This window comes from Scyliorhinus torazame, chromosome 5 (genome assembly GCF_047496885.1).
Source record: "Scyliorhinus torazame isolate Kashiwa2021f chromosome 5, sScyTor2.1, whole genome shotgun sequence".
NCBI lineage: Eukaryota > Metazoa > Chordata > Chondrichthyes > Carcharhiniformes > Scyliorhinidae > Scyliorhinus > Scyliorhinus torazame.
In genome coordinates this window covers 78,990,352-79,011,954 of record NC_092711.1, presented here as the reverse complement: position 1 = coordinate 79,011,954, position 21,603 = coordinate 78,990,352, and the positions used below count along the sequence as shown (strand labels likewise).

Genomic DNA, 21,603 nt, shown 5'->3' with positions numbered 1-21,603 from the left:
GAAATAAACACGTGGGGAAGGTAGAGGAGAGTAATAAATGACATGGCCTCTCAGCCTAACCATCAGAAGCTGCAGCAAGACACTGCAGTTGAACATAGCACAGGTCCATTGGCTGCTCCGCTGCTGCCTGTTTCTGTAGTGTAGTGGTTATGTTCATCTAACGCCGTAAAAGGTCCTCCATTCAAAACTGGGCAGGAACATTGAATACTTCTCGCTTAGTTTGAGGGAAGTTTGGATAACATGCGTTTGTTTCTGCATGTCACCTGAATCCCATGTATTAGATATATATTTGGTCTCATCTCGGCCTCAAACTTCATTCAGAGAAGGCGGAGGTAGTGAATATTGAAGAAGCAAAGATCAGAAAAAGATGATCGCATTTTGACACAGTTCGGATATTCTCAGTTTGTTCAGTCCATTACAGAATTTAGTGGATTTATGGATGTAGATTAACATTTTTAATCACCATCTGAAACAGATCTAATAGTAATGTGTGCTCACACAGACAGAGACAAATGATACTCTAACTGAATTAGAGGAAATAGCAGAGATTTAACTAAAACACCTTTTTGAAAATCGGGCTTTGTGGTAGAGAAACAGGAAAAGCCACTCAGGGAGATGAGGAAATCCAGGCTCAGTGCGGATTTGCTGTCAACTCTCCTTTCATTAACATGAACGGGATTTAGGCTGCAGAATGTTTCACACCCAGAACAAAGAGGGTCAAATGTAATAAACTTATCTTTCTTTAATCTCCTACCTGTGAAGATATTTGATTGTGTTTAAAAACTGACGTGGCCAATCTCAAATGAACTCAACAGAACTTATATTACCCAGTGACTCGATTTATTTTCTTTGTCAGTCATGTTTGCAATTCAATGTTGTATATTTCAGAGAGTCTCAATTTCAGATGAGGACATAAATATCAAATAATATCAAGTTTTGAATAATGCAACAAATACTGAGTAAAATTGTTTGATGTTTTTCGAAGGAAAATAAGAATGATGTTATCACTGAATGAGAGGAAATATTTGCTGGGTGGACATTTCTACATTTCATAATTCATTTGTAAACTAATAAAGTAAACTACTTCAGCAAAGTGATCTCTAGAGGGCTTTGTTAAGCTTCACAAATCCCTCTCTAATAGACAGACTCTGTAAATAGGATGTAGATCAAATTAATTGGATTCTGTTATCAACTCAGAAATAATGACAAGATACACTTTTGTAAATTCAATATGAAACCAATTGCATGAATACATAATGTTTATATCGTAAGCTGCACCATCTTCATGTCCAAATCTTCTGGTCATTGGACCAGGGGAACGTTCTCATTAAATCAAACTGAGCAAGGATTCTACAGAAACTCCTTTTTCAAAAGCAAATTGGAAGAATAATTGGAATAGAGAAACTTCAAGATCACAGAAAAGAGAAGGACATTGAGACGAATCGATTTGCTCTTTTTCAATCTATATTTTTATTCGACTTTTATAATTTTTACAGATAACACAACATATTTTCCAAACACCAGTCCAATGGGCTCATTGCCAATCAGCTGTTTTTTCAGTGTACTGGTTATCACGTTCCCCTCACACACCAAATGTCCCATATTATTATTATTCAAAACATTATTGACGTTACTCATCTAAATTTGCAGATAAGTTGTATCATTGTTATTTGTTGTTCAATAGTTAAACAAATGCATTACCTTACACCCGCAAAGTTCCAAATGGTACCCTGCAAAATACTCTGTGAATCGCAGTCAGAGTTCACCCGTGTTAGTTGTGAATGGTTTTCTAATGTGCTGTGGCATTTTATGATTCTCATGTCAGATCAATTTCTCCACCAATTGCCTAATTTTCAGTCGAATTGTACTCCCACAATAGAAGGTTCTTCAGTGCAATAAGGACGCACAGTTTACTATTCTCGGTCAGTGCGCTGAGCGCTGTTCCCTGTTTCTGCAGTGCGGTGATTATCATGTTTGCTTTACACACATAAAGGCCCTCGGTTTAAACCCGCACAAAAACATTGTCAAACCCCATTCATTTCCGTGTGTGGAAAAGTTACATGATTGACATTTTCATTATTCATTTACACCCATCCCGAATTGCCCTTGAATTGATGCTGAGTTAATCTGCCGCGTGGAACCCCGGTCCCCAGAGCTCCAGCCTGGTTCTCTGCTTCACTGGTCCAGAGACAATTACACTATTCAACCACCAGCCACTCCCCCAGTGAATCCACTGTCCAATATTACCTGAATATAACAACTTTCAAGCATGTGTCATTTGCTCTGACAGGTACCTCAAAATGCATTCAGGAGAAGCAGAAAATTGCCGGCACACTGAGCAGGAACACAGATGCTCCTATTTTGACTCGGCACAAATATTAACAGTTCGTTCAATGGCGTCAAATGCAACTCAGAGGCTGGGACCCTGCAGCGAGTAACTCACCTCCTAACTCCACAAAACCTGCCGACCATCTACAAGGCACAAGTCAGGAGTGTGATGGGATACTCTCCACTTGTCTGGATGGGTGCAGGAACGCACCAACGGCATCTTAGACAGCGCCTTCCAAGCCCAAGACCCCGACACCCTGAAAGTTCCCTTCCCAGCCACTCCCCATCCTGACTGGGAAATATATCGGCTGTTCCTTCACTGTCATTGGGACATAATCCTGGAACTCCCTCCCTAACAGCACTGTGGGTGTACCTACACCAATGGACTGCAGCGGTTCAAGAAGCAGCTCACCACCACCTTCTCAATAGCGAATAGTTGTGGGCGAAATGCTGGAGCAGCCAGCGAGGTTCACATCCCCGAATGGATAAAATGAAACAGACAGAGAGCTGCCTGAATCCACCACCATGGAGTCACCTGGATTAGTGAATGGAGATAAGTGAATGTCCACTCACATAGTCAAGCTTTTCGAAATGTATCGATTTTCTCGGGAACGTATTGATTCCCTGCAGTGTGAGCTCAGCTTCTCAAAGCAAACCCAATGTGAACCAATCCCGCCGTCTGGTCTGAAAGAAATGAACAAAACGTGTTGCTTGGACAATAAGAAACAACATCAAAGGGCTCGTCCGGGATTTGAACCCGGGACCTCTCACATTTTCGTACAACACAAACCCCGAAGCGAGAATCTTACCCCTAGACCAACGAGCCAATAAGAGTAAGTTGATTGAACCAAAAGATACTTTCATTGCCATCCACAGCCAATCAGGTATCTGCGGAAAATGCTGGGAAAGCTCAGGAAGTCAGGCAGCATTTGTGGACACGGAAACAAAATTCACATTCACCCCCAGGACCTTTCATAGAAACCGGGACAGGTTAGAAATGGAGAAAATTAGAAGCAAGTGAAATCCCGGAGGGAGCAAACAGAACAACAGGAAAGGGCTCTGATTGGGGGCAAGTCAGGAGAGATTAACTGACAAAGACTTTGCGGTTCTCGGCCTCAGAGTGAAGTTAACATCGAATCAGAGAATAATTACACCACAGAATGAGGCCATTCGGGCTGCCGTGTCTGTGCCAGCTCTCTGTCAGAACAATGGAAGAAACAAAGAAACAAAAGATGTGTCTGGAGGAGCTGTCAATGGCAGATTGATCAACAACTGCCGCCCGGACACAAAGAACAAGTGGAAACAAGATTCAAACCCAAATCTGCGATGTCAGGGCACACAGAATGGGGGCAGCATTTACAGTGTGAGACGGTTGCACACACTCTGAGTGTGAAAGCTGTATTGAGCCCAGTGGAAAGAGGCGCTGCTGTTTCCCGCTGTGCGCTGAGCTTCTTTCAAACTCTGCACATGTGCTGTATCATTCTAGAAAACAGAATATTCAGTATCACAGAAGCTTATTTTATATGTTTGCACGATGGGAATGTGGAATTCGAAACACAAACAGATGAGCCGTGGTCTCAGCGAATAGCAGAACAGGCTGAAGGGACCGAATGGCCGACTTCTGCTTCTATCTCATCTGTTCGTATGTGCTCCCGTGTGTGTATCATTCTATAAAACAGACCATTTACTATCAGTGAATCACATTTCGTATCTTTGCATGATGGGAATGTGGAATTCGAAAGACAAACAGGTCAGCCAGCTTGTTGAATAGAATGCAAGATGATATTTTGAATGCGAGTCTTTGTATCATTGACTGTGTCTATATATATGGTTGTGTAATCCACCTCTTCACTCACCTGAGGAAGGAGCAGTGCTCCGAAAGCTAGTGATTCGAAATAAACCTGTTGGACTTTAACCTGGTGTTGTCAGACTTCTTACTGTCCAACGCCGGCATCTCCACATCTTATTGAATGGCTTAGCAGCCTGAAGGGGCCGAATGGCCAACTTCTGCTTTTATTTCATCTGTTCGTTTGTTTGAAAACAGAGAGGAACCATTGAGTCAGAATATTGTGGCGGGTATTTGATAAGGAGGAAACATGTGACCATTTCGCCCTCTGGTGGACATGATCGGAACTTTACACCGTTCGGACATTTGATGGACACAGAAAATGAGAGTGTCAGTTCCAGGGGAATAGATGCAGCGGGGGAAACATACACAGAAGCTGCAGTTTGACCATAAATATCGCCGACACCGACACCAGTTGAACGGACAGGAAATAAAAGTTAGTTTTATCGGTGTGGTTTGTTGTTCATTGTGCAGCTCAGGGCGGGAAATACCTGCAGACAGAAAGGAGCTGGGAATTTCCAAATTTAAATTCAATCACTTATTGGTTTAGTCCTGGTAAGTATTGTCCAAGCCTGGGCATTCACCAACTACATTTCCCCACAAACAGATGCTGGACACGATCCCAGAAATCCCAGCTCATTCTTTATATTTTTCGGGAATGACTTCCCACGCTGGGAACAGCATTAGTGTATTTTACATTGCCGCCAATTCCAACCCTGACTCTGATCCAATCCGCCAGAGGGGATCCTGAGAGAATTCCCCCCAGAGTTGTGAAGCACTTTGGGATAAATAGTCTATGTGACGTGTTGGACCAGATGCAACGACGTCATTCCCCTGTGGGCCAGAGGCGCAATGGATAACGCGCCTGCCTACAGATTAGAAGATTTCAGGTTCGACTCCTGGCTCGTGGTCAACTTGTCGATATCAGTTTGCAAAGCCTATGAAAAAGTGCATTTTCAGGAACTTTAACCCAATTCAGTTGATCGTTTATTTTATTAGATTTACTTTTGGTAGTCTTTTTGACAAATTCCAGTGTATTCTAAAGGGACAGAAACTGACACAAATCAGGTGCCAGAACTGTTGGGGGTGCAGGGCTTAGTGAGAGGGAGGAACTGAAGGAGATCAATACTGGTAGGATCATACAATCCCTGGAGTGCAGGAGGACACCATTCGGCCCTTCGAGTCTCCACCGACCCTTGGAAAGAGCACCCTAACTAGGCCCACCCCCCGTAACCCAGCCATTTCGCATGGCCAATCCACCGAGCCAGCTTTGCCCTTTGAAGCCATTTAATTCCTGACTTGTGACTGTTGATGGTGAAGAGGCGGTGGGGGGGGGGGGGGGGGGGAGGAGGTGGGGAGGTGGGGGGGGGCAAGGGGGTTAATTACTCTCCGCAGGATTCCCAGCCGGTCTTTTAGTGTTCATCAATTTAATAGAATAACAGCGACATTCCCAGCCTCTGACCTGCATTTGTCGCCATTGAACGAACTGTTAATATTTGTGCCAAGTCAAAATAGGAGCATCTCTGTTCCTGCTCAGTGTGCCGGCAATTTTCAGCACGTCTGCTTCTCCTGAATACATTTCCGGCATATATGAGAGCAAATGACATTTGTTTTGTAAGATATTATATTCAGGTAATAATCGATAGCGGATTCACTGGGGAAGTGGTTGGTGTTGAGTTATTGCGGATTCACTGGGGGAGTGGTTGGTGTTGAGCTGTGTTATTGCGGATTCACTGGGGGAGTGGTTGGTGTTGAGTTGTGTTATTGCGGATTCACTGGGGGAGTGGTTGGTGTTGAGTTGTGTTATTGCGGATTCACTGGGGGAGTGGTTGGTGTTGAGTTGTGTTATTGCGGATTCACTGGGGGAGTGGTTGGTGTTGAGTTGTGTTATTGCGGATTCACTGGGGGACTGGTTGGTGTTGAGTTGTGTTATTGCGGATTCACTGGGGGAGTGGTTGGTGTTGAGTTGTGTTATTGCGGATTCACTGGGGGAGTGGTTGGTGTTGAGCTGTGTTATTGCGGATTCACTGGGGGAGTGGTTGGTGTTGAGTTGTGTTATTGCGGATTCATTGGGGGAGTGGTTGGTGTTGAGTTGTGTTATTGCGGATTCACTGGGGGACTGGTTGGTGTTGAGTTGTGTTATTGCGGATTCACTGGGGGAGTGGTTGGTGTTGAGTTGTGTTATTGCGGATTCACTGGGGGAGTGGTTGGTGTTGAGTTGTGTTATTGCGGATTCACTGGGGGAGTGGTTGGTGTTGAGTTGTGTTATTGCGGATTCACTGGGGGAGAGGTTGGTGTTGAGTTGTGTTATTGCGGATTCACTGGGGGAGTGGTTGGTGTTGAGTTGTGTTATTGCGGATTCACTGGGGGAGTGGTTGGTGTTGAGTTGTGTTATTGCGGATTCACTGGGGGAGTGGTTGGTGTTGAGCTGTGTTATTGTCACTAAATTGGCAATGCAGAGAATCAGGCTGAAGCTCTGGGGACCGGGGTTCCACGCGGCAGATTTACTCAGTTCAAGGGTTATTCGGGATGAGTAACAATGAAAATGTCAATTATGCAACTTTTCCTACACACTTAAACGAATGGGCCTCGACAATGTTTTTACGCGGTTTCCAATCCAGGATTTTTTGAGTGTAAAGTAAACAAGACAATCACCACACCACAGAAACAGGCACCGAGTTTGACCCTCCGACCGAGAACAGGAAACCTGCATTCTTGTTGCACTGAAGAACCTTCTTTTGAGGGAGTCCAATTCGGCTGTAAACTTAGACAAGCGGCAGAGAAATTGATTTAAGATTATTAATAGAATCAGAAAATGTCGCAGCACATTAGAAAACCATTCACACTTAACACGTGTGAACTCTCTGACCAATTCCTCCCAGTCCCCATAATGGTGGATTTTGCAGGATATCATTTGAAACGGGTGTAATGTAACGGATTCACTTAATGAGTAAACAGAAAACAGCAAGAATACAACTCATCGCCAAATGAGGAACGTCCATAATGTTTCTGCCCGGTTTCGAACCGGGGACCTTTCGCGTGTGAGGCAAACGTGATAACCACTACACTACAGAAACAGCTGGCTAATATTCGCTCCAATGGGCCTGTGTAGAAAGCTGCCACTGTTCTGTCACTCAGTTACACTTTGGAGCCTTTGTTTTTTAGAATTCGGCTGTTCTCATTAGGAATGCTGCAGAGAGACTAATAAATCAATGTAACCATAAAATAACAAAACGAAATAAGTGGCACCTCGATCACCTCGACCAGCTTTTCAAAAGAACAATCTTTTGTTTAGTCTCAATGTTTTTCAACGGCCTTGAGTTTTCTCCATTACAGCTGATCGTCCAATTCGCTTTTGAAAAAGGAATTTCTGTCGAATCCATGCCCAGTTTGACTTAATGATCAAGTTTCACTGGACCAGACGATGTGGACACGGAAATTATGCAGTTTACGATATAAACAACATGTAATCATGCAATTGATTTCATACCAAATTTATGAAGGTGTTTTTTCCTGATCAAGCATCTCTTCATTATTTCTGAGTTGATATACAGAATTTAATTTTATTTGATCTACAGCCTGTTCACACAGTCTGTCTATTAGAGAGGGAAATGATTTTTAGAACTTCACAAAGCCCTGTTGAGACACTTTGCTTAAGTAGTCCACTTTATTTGGTTTCAAATGAATTTTCAAATGGAGAAGCGTTCTCAGGGTGGAATGATTTCTGCTCATTCAGTAATAACATCATTCTCATGTTGCTTCAAAAAATGTCAATCAATTTACTCAGCATCTGTTCCGTTACTCAAAACTTAATCTTATCTGACATTTATGTTCTCATTTGAAAGTGAGACTCTGAAATATACAACATTGATTTGCAAACATGACTGACAAAGAAAATAGTTCGAGTCACTGGGTAATACAAACCCCATTGTGCTCATGTGAAATTGAGCACAGTCAGCATTGAAATGAAATGGGAGAGTTTTACAGGTAGAGATTTGAGAATGATATTTTCATTATATTTGATTCCTTTTTGTTCTGTGTGTGAAACGTTCTGACGCCTTCATCCCGTTCGTGTTGAAGAAAGAGGGACGTCACGGGATCTGTACCGAGCCTCGTTTTTCTCATCTCCCCGAGTGGGTTTTCCTATTTCGCTATCATGAAGACAGATTTTTAAAAATTTTATTCTATTAAAATCTCTGCCATTTACTCCAATTCAGTCACAGAATCGCTTGTGTCTGTCTTTATGTGCATGTTTCAGACGGTGATTAAACCTGCATCTGTCAACCTATTAAATTCTGTTGTGGACTGAATGAACGGCTAATATGTGGACTTTGTCAAAATGCAAAGTTTTATTGGAGCAATTCTATAGTGATAGGTTATACCCATCATGATAGATTGAGCAGGCTATGGACGTTTCCATTGGAAAAGTGAATGATTGAGGAATATAAACATATAGAAGTGTTTTACAGGGTAGACAATTGGAAGATGTTGTCACTTGTATCAGGATGAAAATAAATATAACTTAGTAATACATCTAATGAGCAATTCTCTTTAACTAGACATTAAAATAGAAAATACTGGAAATACCCAGCATATCTGGCAACATCTGGGGATTGAGAAACAGTTGACCTTTCAGATCTGTGCTGATGCAGTGTAGTTCTGATGAAAGATCTTGGACATGAAATGTAAACCATGTCTCCCTCTCCACAGACACTACCAGATCTGCTGAGTATTTCGATTCTGGCTTGGGTCACTGTCTGTGCAGAGTCTGCACGTTCTCCCCGTGTCTGCGTGGGTGTCCTCCGAGTGCTCCGGTTTCCTCCCACAAGTCCCGAAAGATGTGCTTGTTAGGTGTATCCAAACAGGCACCGTAGTGTGGCGACGAGGGGATTTTCACATTAACTTCATTGCAGTGTTAATGTAAGCCTACTTGTGACACTAATAAAGATTATTATTAGATTATTATTTTTGTTGTTAATTTTGATTTCCATCATCTGTAGTTTTTTTGCTTTTCTTTAACTGAACAGTGCTAAGAATGTGGAACTCATTAGCAGAAGGGTTTAAAATCACTGACTGAGCTTCAATCTCAGGTGTAAAATCCCACCACAAAATTCCTTGGATTTGGATTTGTTTATTGTCACCTGTACTGAGGTACAGTGAAAAGTATTTTTCTAAGAGCAGCTCAAACAGATCATTTAGTACATTAAAGAAAATAAAATAAAAAGAAAATACATGAAAGGGCAACCACAAGGTCCACAATGTAAATACATAGACACCGGCATCGGGTGAAGCATACAGGAGTAAAGATTAGTGATAATGTTCGTGTTCAATTAGTTTTAAAATATTAGTATGATTATAAAGTTGTAAAAAGATCTGTTTGGTAGAGCTCACAGAGAGTCGCCACGCTCCGGCGCCATCTTGGGTCCAAAATGAATGTGCCTTCAGGCGAATGTGGAAATGAATTCACTCGGTTATCATATTTGCTGACATAACAGCTCAGCCACACTGGAGGAAGAATCATAGAACCTACAGTGCAGCAGGAGGCCATTCGAGTCTGCACCAGCCCTTGGAAAGAGCACCCCAGTTAATCCCACGCTTTCACCCTATCCCGGTGACCCACCTAATCTTTTGTACAGCAATTTATCACAGCCAATCCACCTAACCTCTACATCTTTGGACTGTGGGAGGAAACCGGAGCACCCGGAGGAAACCCACACAGACACAGGGAGAAACTGCAATCTTCCCAGTTATCCGAGGCCGGAATTGAACCCGGGTTTCTGGCGCTGTGAAGCAGCAGTGCTAGCCACTATGCCGCAGCTCGCCAACATTGAGGGCATTTAAAAGTTTATTGGATAAGCATATGTATGATAATGGCATAGTGTAGGTTAGATGGCTTTTGTTTCGGTGCAACATCGTGGGCCGAAGGCCCTGTACTGCGCTGTATAGTTCTATGTACTTCACATGCACTTTGGTTGCTGTACCAATTAATTTAATCATATGACATCTTGACATATGGCCCCAATCGAAATCGGACCACAAAGCCACAATTTCAATTGAGCAATATTATGTCTTCATGGTTGGATATATACCCGGCATCCTCCACGTGAACGACTGTGTCCTATTCAGCCCACAGGAGCTTCTTGCGCAGGCGCACCACCAAGCTGTAAGTGGAGAATGCGCAGCGCGGTCTCTGAATAGAGCATGCGCAGTGCGGTCTCTGACTGGGGCATGCGCAGTGTGGTACGTGTCTGGACTTGGGCGGTGAGGGGACCAATGATCGGGTGAACTGAGTCACGGGGCCGCGAGGTGTGGGGGAAGAGACAGCGGAGTGCCTGGGAGGGGGGGGGGGGGCCTCATAAACACAGTAAACACAGCATGAATGCCTCAAAGCCCGAATAAGAAGCTCCTGATCCTGTGTTTGCAAAGGACGTTGTTGGGCTGCTCTGCATCACAGAGCCAGAATAACGGCAGCCATATTGCAGCAGGGCGCATGCGCAGTGCTCCCTGTCCTGTCAGCAGGAGGAGAGAATGTTGTGACTGACAGTGATGGATTCTGGAAACTCCTTTTACGGGGTTAGAAGGGGAGGATTTACACACAGCAAACTCAAACCAAGACAATTTTTATGTCTCCTCAATTTATATCTCACACTAGCAGTTGAAGGTCTTTGTAATTTTCTTTTTCAGGAAGTTCGAAGTGGAGGACTGATTGATGGGAAATTTAAACCAAGCATCACATTGTGATCTGACAGAGTCAGCGATACATCCGAACCTGAATATCAGCAGCATCTGGGTGTGCAAGGTAAAATGTTTGTCTGTTCTGTCTGTGCGAGAAGATTCCAGGTCTCAGTGTGACTGGAAAAGCCCCAAGATTCACAAACCGTGGTTCGACCACACCTTGAAAGCTCAGCTCCGGGCAACAAACCTTAGGAGAATAGAATGGCCTCAGAGGGAGTGTAGAGCACAGATTTCCCTGAGTGATCATAAGATCATCAAATCCCTCCAATTCAGAGGGGGGGCCATCCAGCCCATTAAGTCTGCACCAACCCTTCAAATGAGCACTCTACCCATTTATGCTTCCTCCATCCACCCCACCTTATACCCATAACCTAGAACTTAACCTGCACATCCTTGGACATTAAGGAGCAATTTAGCATAGCCAATCCACTAACCTGCACATCTTTGAATGGTGGGAGGAAACCGGAGCACCCGGAGGAAACCCACGCAGACACGGGAGAATGTACAAACCCCACACAGAGACCGGAATTGAACCCGGGTCCCTGATGCTGTGAGGCAGCAGTGCTAACCACTGTGCCACTGCTGAATCCCAAAGTTAAATTATACGGTGTGATTATAAAAAATAGTCAGAGAGTCATTGTGGCACAGCGGAGGCTATTCGGCCCAGTGAGTCTATGCTAGCTCTAGAGCAATCCAGTCAGTCCAATTCCCCTGTTCCATCCCTCTATCCTTGCAGGTTTCCATTTAATATTTATCCAATTTCCTTTTGAAAATATTCATCGTGTCCATTTCTGCCCTCCCCTCAGCCGTAACTTTAGGGACATTACCACTGACTGTAAAATCGGTCCCCTTCACATCTCCCATATCTTTTACCCCAAACCTGTATGTGTCCCCGAGTCCTCGTACGATCAGTGAATGGGAACAGATTTTCTTTGTATATTTTACCTAAACCCATCAGAATTTTCTACACCTGAATTAAATCTCCTCAACCCCCTCTGCCGGAACCATTCTGCAAAATCTCTTCTGCACCTTCTCAAGGACCTTCGCATTCTTCCTGAAGAGTGGTGACCAGAAATAGACAATTCTCGAATTGTGGCCTAATCAGAGCTTTATAAAGCAGTAAAACTTCTATTTTGTGCTCATTAACACCGTTTATCAGCTCAAGAGGCAATTTAATAAAAGCAAAATACTGCGGGTTCTTGAAATCTGAGATAAAAACAGAAAATTCTGGATAAACTCAGCAGATCTGGCAGCATCTGTGAAGAGAGAATTAGAGTTAATTTTCGGATCTAAATGATCTTTCTACAGAACTGCTTTGCTAACTACTCGCTGAATATATCATGTCACTTCAGAGAGAAAAGCACTTAGAAACCCCAGTCCCCTGTGTCCCTGCACAATCTTTAGCACTATTCCATTAATTATATCTTTCCCCTCCCTAACCCCTTTGCCACCTGATTATGAGGGTTGTAATCTTTGGAATTTAGAAGATTAAAAGGGAATTGATCAAAGTTTTCAGGATGTTAATTGGAACTGACGAGGTAGATAGAAAGGAACTAATTCCACTGGTTGGGGAATCTCGGACGAGCAGACACATTCTAAACATAGAATCCGGTTCTGGCACCTTTTCAGGGAGAGAGTTCCAGATCCTGAAACCTCTGTTGCTGCAGAAACTGCTGAACTCACTGCTGAGTTCTGAAGGTTGTAAAGTGTTGAATGGAAAGATGAGCTGCTGTTCCCGGAGCTCCCTTTGAGCTTCATTGGAACAGTTCAGGAGGCCAAGGGCAGAGCGGTCAGAGTGGGAGTGGGACAGATAATTAAAATATGAAGCAATCGTCCAGCGTGCAGCCAAATCCTTGATAAAAGTCGCACAGTATATCATCCTTCTTCTTGTGAAGTGATGAATCATTTCCACTTCCACCACCCTCCAGGGCTGTGAGATCCAGGTTATCACTCTGTGTAAAAAAAGATCTTCATATTCCCCGCTGCATCTCAGGTTCTCTCATGTGAACAGCTTTTCTTTATCGACCTGATCTATGTCTGTATTAATTTTGTACACCTCCATCAATCTCCCCTCAATCTCATTTGCTCTGTGTAGAACAAGCCCAGTTTCTCCAACCTAACCTTGCCGCTAACTTCCCTCCTGGAACCACCCTGAATCTCCTCAGCACTTTGTAAGGATCCTCATATCCTTCATAAGGACTGGTGACCAGAGCTGGATATAATGTTGTGATCTAACCAGGACTTTATAATTTCTTGTTTTAGTGCTCAACACCTCTATTTATGCAGCTCAGACCCCTGATTTATTAACTAACTCCTGTTATAAGAAATAGATCCCACGAATGCTTTGGTCATGACCCGTACTCATAAAGCATCAATGATGACACAAGTTTTAAAATAGTTCCTGTAATATTTGTCCTGAATACCAGACACCTTCCCCCAAGTTCTGGAAAGGGAGGGTTAATAAAGCCAGGTACTCACAGTCTGCACAAACTTCGAATGTGACTCCAGACCCATTTGTAAAACTGAACAAATAAATCCCTGAATTTATTCCGACTCTTTTCTGTATCCCAGCTCCAGTAATCACGGATTGGGAAGGGACCAGAATCTCAGGAGGCTTCACACTGCTGTCTTCTCGTGTGGAAGTGATCTCCTATCAGATTAATGTGCTCATGCTGGGAGTATTCAATACAATGTCTGAACCTCTGATTCTGCTTCCTGTCCACTATCCCCCCTCATCCATGGATCTTCCGTTTTACCAATTGGGGAAAAGGTTTGCCTGATTGATCTCGATGGTGGTGAGATTACCCAGAATGCCCAATCGGTCAGAAAGTCCCGTATCGGTGACTAAAGGAACCCAGGGTGAGGACGCAGGGCTGTACTGTGTTCTGCGCATGCTCAGTGTGGCTGGTGGAGACAGACTGAAGGGGATCAGGCAGTTCAGGGAGGAGATTGTGAGCACAGGGGAGGAACTGGAGCCGGGGGAGGACCACAATTAGATGAGCCCAGACGATTATCGGACTGGCGATTACCACGATGTAGGTGAGGGAGCACAGAGGTGATGGTGAACAAGACCTGGTGTGAGTGAGGGCAGGAGCAGATGAGCTTTGGATGACCTCCAGTTCCTGTGAAGTTGAATCTGGGAGATCGACAAGACCCACATTAGAATAGTCCAGTTTAGAGGGAACAAAGGAATGGATGAGTTTCAGCAGCACATGAACTTAGACAGGGACATAACTGGACAATGTTACTGAGTGGAAATAGGCAGTGACAGTGATATGTGGACAGAAACACAGCTTGGGGTGAAATATTCCCGTACCAGCCTCCTCGAACAGGCGCCGGAGTGTGGCGACTCGGGGCTTTTCACAGGAACTTCATTGAAGCCTACTCGTGACAATAAGCGATTTTCATTTCATTTCATTTTTCATATACCAGAGATTGTGAAGAGTGTGATTCAGTCTCAGACAGTTCCCAGGGAGAGAAATGGAGTCGGCGGTGAGGGAGTGGAGTTTGTAATGGGGAATGAAGACAATGGCTTTGTCCATCCAGTAGTGTATGTCAGATAAGTCAGGATGGTGTGCGAGTTGGAGGGGAACTTGGAAATGATGTTCACATATTCCTGCTACCCTGCTCCTTCGAGGTGGTAGAGGTCGATGGTTTGGGAGATTCTGTCAATGTTCTGCTTGTTCTGAAGATATTTAAATACTTCTTTCAATTATTCAGCCTTTACTACTCCCTTTCTCTCTCCTTCTCGCAGTGTGTCAGAGTCTCGTGTAGTCTGGTCGCCACACTACCAGAAGGATGTGGAGGCTTCAGAGAGGGTGCAGAAGAGACTTACCAGAATGTTGCCTGGTATGGAGGGCATTAGCTATGAGGAGCGGTTGAATAAACTCGGTTTGTTCTCACTGGAACAACGGAGGTTGAGGGGCGACCTGATAGAGGTCTACAAAATTATGAGAGGCATACACAGAGTGGATAGTCAGAGGCTTTTCCCCAGGGTAGAGGGGTCAATTACTAGGGGGCATAGGTTTAAGGTGAGAGGGGCAAGGTTTAGAGTAGACGTACGAGGCAAAGTTTTTACGCAGAGGGTAGTGGGTGCCTGGAACTCGCTACCGCAGGAGGTGGTGGAAGCAGGGACGATAGTGACATTTAAGGGGCATCTTGACAAATACATGAATAGGATGGGAATAGAGGGATACGGACCCAGGAAGTGTAGAAGATTGTAGTTTAGTCGGGCAGCATGGTCGGCACGGGCTTGGAGGGTCGAAGGGCCTGTTCCTGTGCTGTACTTTTCTTTGTTCTTGGTTCTAGATCCAGACCAGTTGGCAGGTTCCCTTCCCTGAAGGACATTAGGGCAGCACGGTAGCATTGTGGATAGCACAATTGCTTCACAGCTCCAGGGTCCCAGGTTCGATTCCGGCTTGGGTCACTGTCTGTGCGGAGTCTGCACATCCTCCCCGTGTGTGCGTGGGTTTCCTCCGGGTGCTCCGGTTTCCTCCCACAGTCCAAAGATGTGCAGGTTAGGTGGATTGGCCATGATAAATTGCCCTTAGTGTCCAAAATTGCCCTTAGTGTAGGGTGGGGTTACTGAGTTATGGGGATAGGGTGGAGGTGTTGACCTTGGGTAGGGTGCTCTTTCCAAGAGCCGGTGGAGACTCGATGGGCGGAATGGCCTCCTTCCACACTGTAAATTCTATGATAAAATTCTATGAACCAGTTGTGTATTTACAACAATCCAGCAGGTTTCATGGTCACTTTTTCCCAGTGCCGGCCCCACAAATGACCAGATTAATTCAGCTCAATTTCACAACCTGCCTTTGTGTTTTTGTGGGTTCTCTCTCACTCCCTATTTTCTGTTTTAAATCAGTTTCACAGGGCGTTCCAAGGAGACGATTTGCAGTCGGGAAACTTCATCAGATCAGGATCAGCTCCAGTTGCTCATTTACCGTAACCTGAATATCAGCGGATTTTGAACATGGAAGGAAACAGCACCATTCACAGTGGGGAGAAACCGTACACGTGTTGTGTGTGTGGACGAGGCTTCAGCCAAACATCAGGCCTGTCGAGACACAAGCGGAGTCACTCTGGGGAGAATCCGTGGAAATGTGGGGACTGTGGGAGGGGTTTCATTTCCCCATCAGAGCTGGAAACACATCGACGCAGTCACACTGGGGAGAAACCGTTCTCCTGCTCCAAGTGTGGGAAGAGTTTTACTATCTCGGCCAACCTGCTGAGACACCAGCGAGTTCACACTGTGGAGAGACCATTTCAATGCTCAGACTGTGGGAAATGCTGTAAAAGTTTCCAGGAACCGATGCTGCATCAACGTGTTCACACTGACGAGAGACCGTTCAGGTGCTCTCACTGCGGGACTGGGTTCAGGCGATCGTCCCAACTCACTGTACACCAGAGGATTCACACCGGGGAGAGGCCACCTATCTGCTCCAAGTGCGGAAGGAGATTCACTCAGTCATCTGACCTGCTGACGCACAAGAGAATTCACACTGGGGAGAAGCCCTTCACCTGCTCCGTGTGTGGGAAGGGATTCACTACCTCATCCACCCTGCTGAGACACCACCGAGTTCACACAGCCAAGAGACCTTTTAAATGTTCAGACTGTGGGAAGGGCTGGAAAAGTTCCTGGGAACTGATGTACCATCAACGTGTTCACACTGACGAGAAGCCATTCAGATGCTCTCGCTGCGGGACTGGGTTCAGACGATCATCACAACTCACGACCACTGCCGAATTCACACTGGCACAAGACCTTTCACCTGCTCCAGGTGTGGCAAGGGATTCACAACCTCATCCAGCCTGCTGAGACATCAACGAGTTCATAAATAACTACAGTGATTGGAATTTTCCGTTAATCACAACCAGGACTGACCCAGGTTCATTGGGCTGATGTTAATAAACCCCAGCCCACTTACAGGGACTCGTATTCTGGCTAAAAGCCAAATAAATCAGCTTTGTGTTAAATATAGTGTGTTGAATCTTTTAAATATCTCTGATGCAAATTGGTTCCTTTTGATGAGCTCTCCCTCTCCTGTCTCCTCCATCCTCACCTCCAACAAGCGAGGAGCTGATGGAGCTTCTTTGTCACTGAGATTAAGACAATCTGATCAGCTGCCTCTGCTGCTTCCCTCCCTCCAACTAGCCCACCGGCCAAACTGTCCCTAAAGCTTCCTACTGCCCAAGCCCTGAATTCACATCTTTCTCCAGTCATTCTGAAAGATCTTGTCAAGATTGTGACGCTGAATTTTCTGTCTTCAAATCCCCTCTCTCTAACTCGCAGTAAGAGGAGTTTAGAGGTTTTCAGTGGAAATGCAGGATAGAAATTCAGAACAGACCATTCCAGTTTCTCTGGTACATTCCCCCAAATCTATGAATCTCAGTCCCACACACTCCTCCCTCTCTGCTCATTGTTCCAGATTCAGTCTCCAGTTTCCTCCTGATTCTTTTCCCCTCTCCAGATTCTCTCTCCCCCTGTCCTTAAACTGGTGACTCAGACTGTGGCTCAATCCCACTCCTTCACTCTCATTCTAACAAATAACCCAGCTCACAACTAATCATCTTTAACAACTTTATATTAATAATAATAATTGCTTATTGTCACAAGTAGGCTTTAATGAAGTTACTGTGAAAAGCCCCGAGTTATTATTGGTAATTTTCATGTTTGGGAAGAATCACCTTTTCCCAATTGTGGAGAACAGAAATCCAGCGGGCAGCTCAGAACTTCCTCCTCCCCAGGACTGTTTTAACAAGCTGTGTGTATCTGAGTTACATTTATGCAGACTCACTCACTCAGTGATCAGATCTCACTGAACTATGACACAAACTGTGTGTATCTGAGTTACATTTATACAGACTCACTCACTCAGTTACTGATCAGATCTCAATGAGCTACAACAACAGCTCTATTTATAATGAGTTTTAAACATGTTAAAATGTGCCAAGCAGTTTCACTGGAATATGAGGACACATTGGTAGCAGCACTGGGGCAGCACGGTAGCATTGTGGATAGCACAATTGCTTCACAGCTCCAGGATCCCAGATTCAATTCCGGCTTGGGTCACTGTCTGTGCGGAGTCTGCACATCCTCCCCGTGTGTGCGTGGGTTTCCTCCGGGTGCTCCGGTTTCCTCCCACAGTCCAAAGATGTGCAGGTTAGGTGGATTGGCCATGATAAATTGCCCTTAGTGTCCAAAATTGCCCTTAGTGTTGGGTGGGGTTACTGGGTTATGGGGATAGGGTGTAAGTGTTGTCCTTGGGTCGGGTGCTCTTTCCAAGAGCCGGTGCAGACTCGATGGGCCGGATGGCCTCCTTCTGCACTGCAAATTCTATGATAAATTGGGTCAGATGACCAAAGAGTTGGTCAAAGAGTTTGGTTATAAGGAGAGTTTTAAAGGTGGAAAATGAAGTGGAGGAGTTTACCAACGAAATTCCGGAGACTGGGGTCCAGGCAGTTGACAGCACGGCCCCCAATTGGGATGTGATTAAAATCAGGGATGAAGGACATCCAGGAATGGTGCTCCATGTCATAGATTATCCTAGAATTCACAGTGCAGAAGGAGGCTATTCGGCCCATCGAGTCTGCACCGGCTCTTGGAAAGAGCACCCGATCCAAGCCCACACCACCCTATGCCCATAACCCAGTAACCCCACTCAACCAACACTAAGGGCAATTTTGGACACTCACGGCAATTTAGCAATGGCCAATCCACCGAACCTGCATATCTTTTGACAGTGGGAGGAAACCGGAGCACCCGGAGGAAACCCACACACACGGGAAGAACGTGCAGACTCCGCACAGACAGTGACCCAGCCGGGAATCGAACCTGGGACCCTGGAGCTGTGAAGCAATTGTGCTAACCACTATGCTACCATGCTGCCCCAAATGTATGTGGGCCTCAAAGCCCAGACTTTTGGGACAGTTTGACCATTCCTGGTCTCAGATAAAAATAATTCCCTGATAAAAATCTTGTAACATCTTGGTTTATCTGTAACATAAAAAGTTCGGACCAGTTGAGTCCTGTGCACTCGATGGGGACTGACTTTAACAGATTTAAAATCCTCTCAATCTCAGGGTCACATCAAGAATATATTTCAGTCGAGATTTAAATATATAAATATTGAAAAACTGAACAGAAATGGGGACAGACAGCAGCTCAATCATTTCAAAGTGAGAAATGAATGGTCTCTGTTTCAGGGGGACTCCTTCAGAATGAACACTTCCCACCAGCAGCACCAACCCCCCTCCCCCTCCCTGTTCACTGAACATTCCTTCACCCACTCATCCTCCCATTGCACATCCACCCAATGGCCCCCAGCCTGGATTCACATTCAGCATGAACTCAGTGAGAGGCTGAGTTGGCCCCGGGATGTAAGAACGGACAAGGGCTGGAAGTGGTTCCAGTCAATACAGTTTGTGCATCATTATTAAATAAAGAAACTTCATATCTTGTCAAATCCCCATTTCAGACACTTGGTGAATTACAATTTGGAGCCCAGACCCTTCCTGTTGCTTCTACTTGGTGCATCCTGTGTGGTTTCAGCAGAGGTAGAGACAGGCTGCTCACATCCCTGCTCTCACTGCCCAGAGGCTTGTGGTCTCCACCCTCTGGGTTTCAGAGCCCCTGAGGGTCCTGGGACAGACTGACCCGTCTGTACCTGTGCCGGGCAGATTCAGCTGGAGACGGGGCAGCGTGTTGGATACTGCCTGTGGGTTTGGGGACAATGGGTCTAAGGTGGGAGCCCTTTGCTGGAGATCAGTGACGTGTTGACAGTATCTGTCATCCTGTTCAAGGCAGCAGACATCTCCTGCACGGCCGAGGTCATGACCTACACCGACCCATTTCAGAGCCGTGCTTGAAGCTCCATGGAGGTAGCCACTCTCTCCATGACACAGTCTCTGGAACCTCCTCTAGCCCTACAACTCTCCACGCTCCCTCACTCCTCCTATTAGGGGAGAAGGTGGCATCGTGGTAATGTCACTGGATTAGTGATCCAGAGGCCCAGGCTAATGCTCTGGAGACACGGATTCAAATCCCAAATCCAATGAATAAACCTGGAATTCTAAAGTTAGTCTCAGCGGCCGTAACAACTATCAAGGATTGTTGGAAAAACCCATCTGGTTCACTAATGTCCTTCAGTGAAGGAAATCTGCCCTCCTTACCTGGTCTGGCCTACATGTGACTCCAGACCCACAGCAATGTGGTTGACTCTAGTGCCGGGCTGGCCACTCAGTTGATGGGCAATTAGGGATGGGTAACAAATCCCGGCCTTTCTAGTGATGTCCACATCCCATAAAACAATCAGAATATAAATTGTCACCCCCTTCAGCTCCTCGACTTGCTTCACTCCACCATTGGCAGAGGCACCTTCTCCTACCGAGGTCCTAAGGGCTGGAAACCCCTCACTAAACCGGTCTCCTTACCTTTTCCACCCAGCTTCTGTCCCTCTGTGAAGGGTCTCCGACATTTTAACCTGTTGATGGGTAAATGCCAGTTGTTGTTGTCGCTGCCTCACATTGGAAAACTCAGGAATGTCACAAAAACACTCGGAAACTTCAGACCGAAGATTCTCAGCTGGAAACTTCACCTTCAGTCAGGAACAGATCACAGCTTTGCATCATCTCTGATTGGACAGCACATTTTGTAAAACAAATCACCATCTAATAATGTTCTTAAATGTCAGAAATTAATTGACTGTGACTAGAATGAGCTCTCTCTGGCTCTCAGTAACAAAGCTTCCACAGCAGCTTGCTGGGTGACACACTCAGCTCGGGCCTGTTCTCTCTGTCACAAACCCTGAAACCAGATTTCTAAATTGGAGAAGGTTGGATCTGACGACCCAAATATAAACCAACTGTCTGAGTAAAGGTTAAAACGGTTCGACAGGAAAATCACTTTGGACAGGAAAGATTTTCAAAGTGATCGATGCTGGATTCAGACTAACACCAAACACACTGACTGGATCCAGAGGAAGGAGAACACAAGAGACTCCAGCCCCGGAGATCAGCTCCATCTGTCCGAGTGTCTGACCCGGGATCAGTAAACTATTCCGAGGAGACTGTCACCTCCAGCCCCGGAGATCAGCTCCATCTGTCCGAGTGTCTGACCCAGGATCAGTAAACTATTCCGAGGAGACTGTCACCTCCAGCCCCGGAGATCAGCTCCATCTGTCCGAGTGTCTGATCCGGGATCAGTAAACTATTCCGAGGAGACTGTCACCTCCAGCCCCGGAGATCAGCTTCATCTGTCCGAGTGTCTGACCCGGATCAGTAAACTATTCCGAGGAGACTGTCACCTCCAGCCCCGGAGATCAGCTCCATCTGTCCGAGTGTCTGATCCGGGATCAGTAAACCATTCCGAGGAGACTGTCACCTCCAGCTCCATCTGTCCGAGTGTCTGATCCGGGATCAGTAAACCATTCCAAGGAGACTGTCACCTCTAGCCTCGGAGATCAGCATCTCCCTGATCCAGGACCAGTGATCCATTCTCACATGTTGTTGGTCGCATGTATTTTCTGCCGATTTAGCTGGTGTACCAAATCTAAACTGTTGCTTTTTCATAAACTGGTTTAAAATCACCAATGACTTGGATCCCCTTTTTGGGTAAACTGACTCCTGGAATAAAATCTTCCAGTTTCCAGCATTCATCATTAATCTTGTTGCCTCTAAACACAGTTGTAAAGGAG

General features: G+C 45.4%; 1 long non-coding RNA gene, 2 other non-coding genes and 1 pseudogene across 3 annotated transcripts; 1 reads left to right on the top strand and 3 right to left on the bottom strand.

The window, feature by feature from the left end:
* LOC140422687 (uncharacterized) overlaps positions 1 to 2,271 on the bottom strand; it is a 40,779-nt pseudogene extending 38,508 nt beyond the window's left edge.
* Positions 2,272 to 3,064: 793 nt separating this feature from the next.
* Positions 3,065 to 3,154, bottom strand: trnap-cgg (transfer RNA proline (anticodon CGG)). The gene is given in 2 exon segments: positions 3,065 to 3,100; positions 3,119 to 3,154. It is a non-coding gene; the product is annotated as a tRNA-Pro (tRNA).
* Positions 3,155 to 7,178: 4,024 nt separating this feature from the next.
* On the bottom strand, positions 7,179 to 7,251 carry trnav-cac (transfer RNA valine (anticodon CAC)). The gene has a single exon. It is a non-coding gene; the product is annotated as a tRNA-Val (tRNA).
* Positions 7,252 to 10,642: 3,391 nt separating this feature from the next.
* On the top strand, positions 10,643 to 16,885 carry LOC140418554 (uncharacterized). The gene is made up of 2 exons (XR_011945138.1): positions 10,643 to 10,973; positions 15,774 to 16,885. It is a non-coding gene; the product is annotated as an uncharacterized lncRNA (long non-coding RNA).
* The last annotated feature ends 4,718 nt before the right edge of the window (positions 16,886 to 21,603 follow it).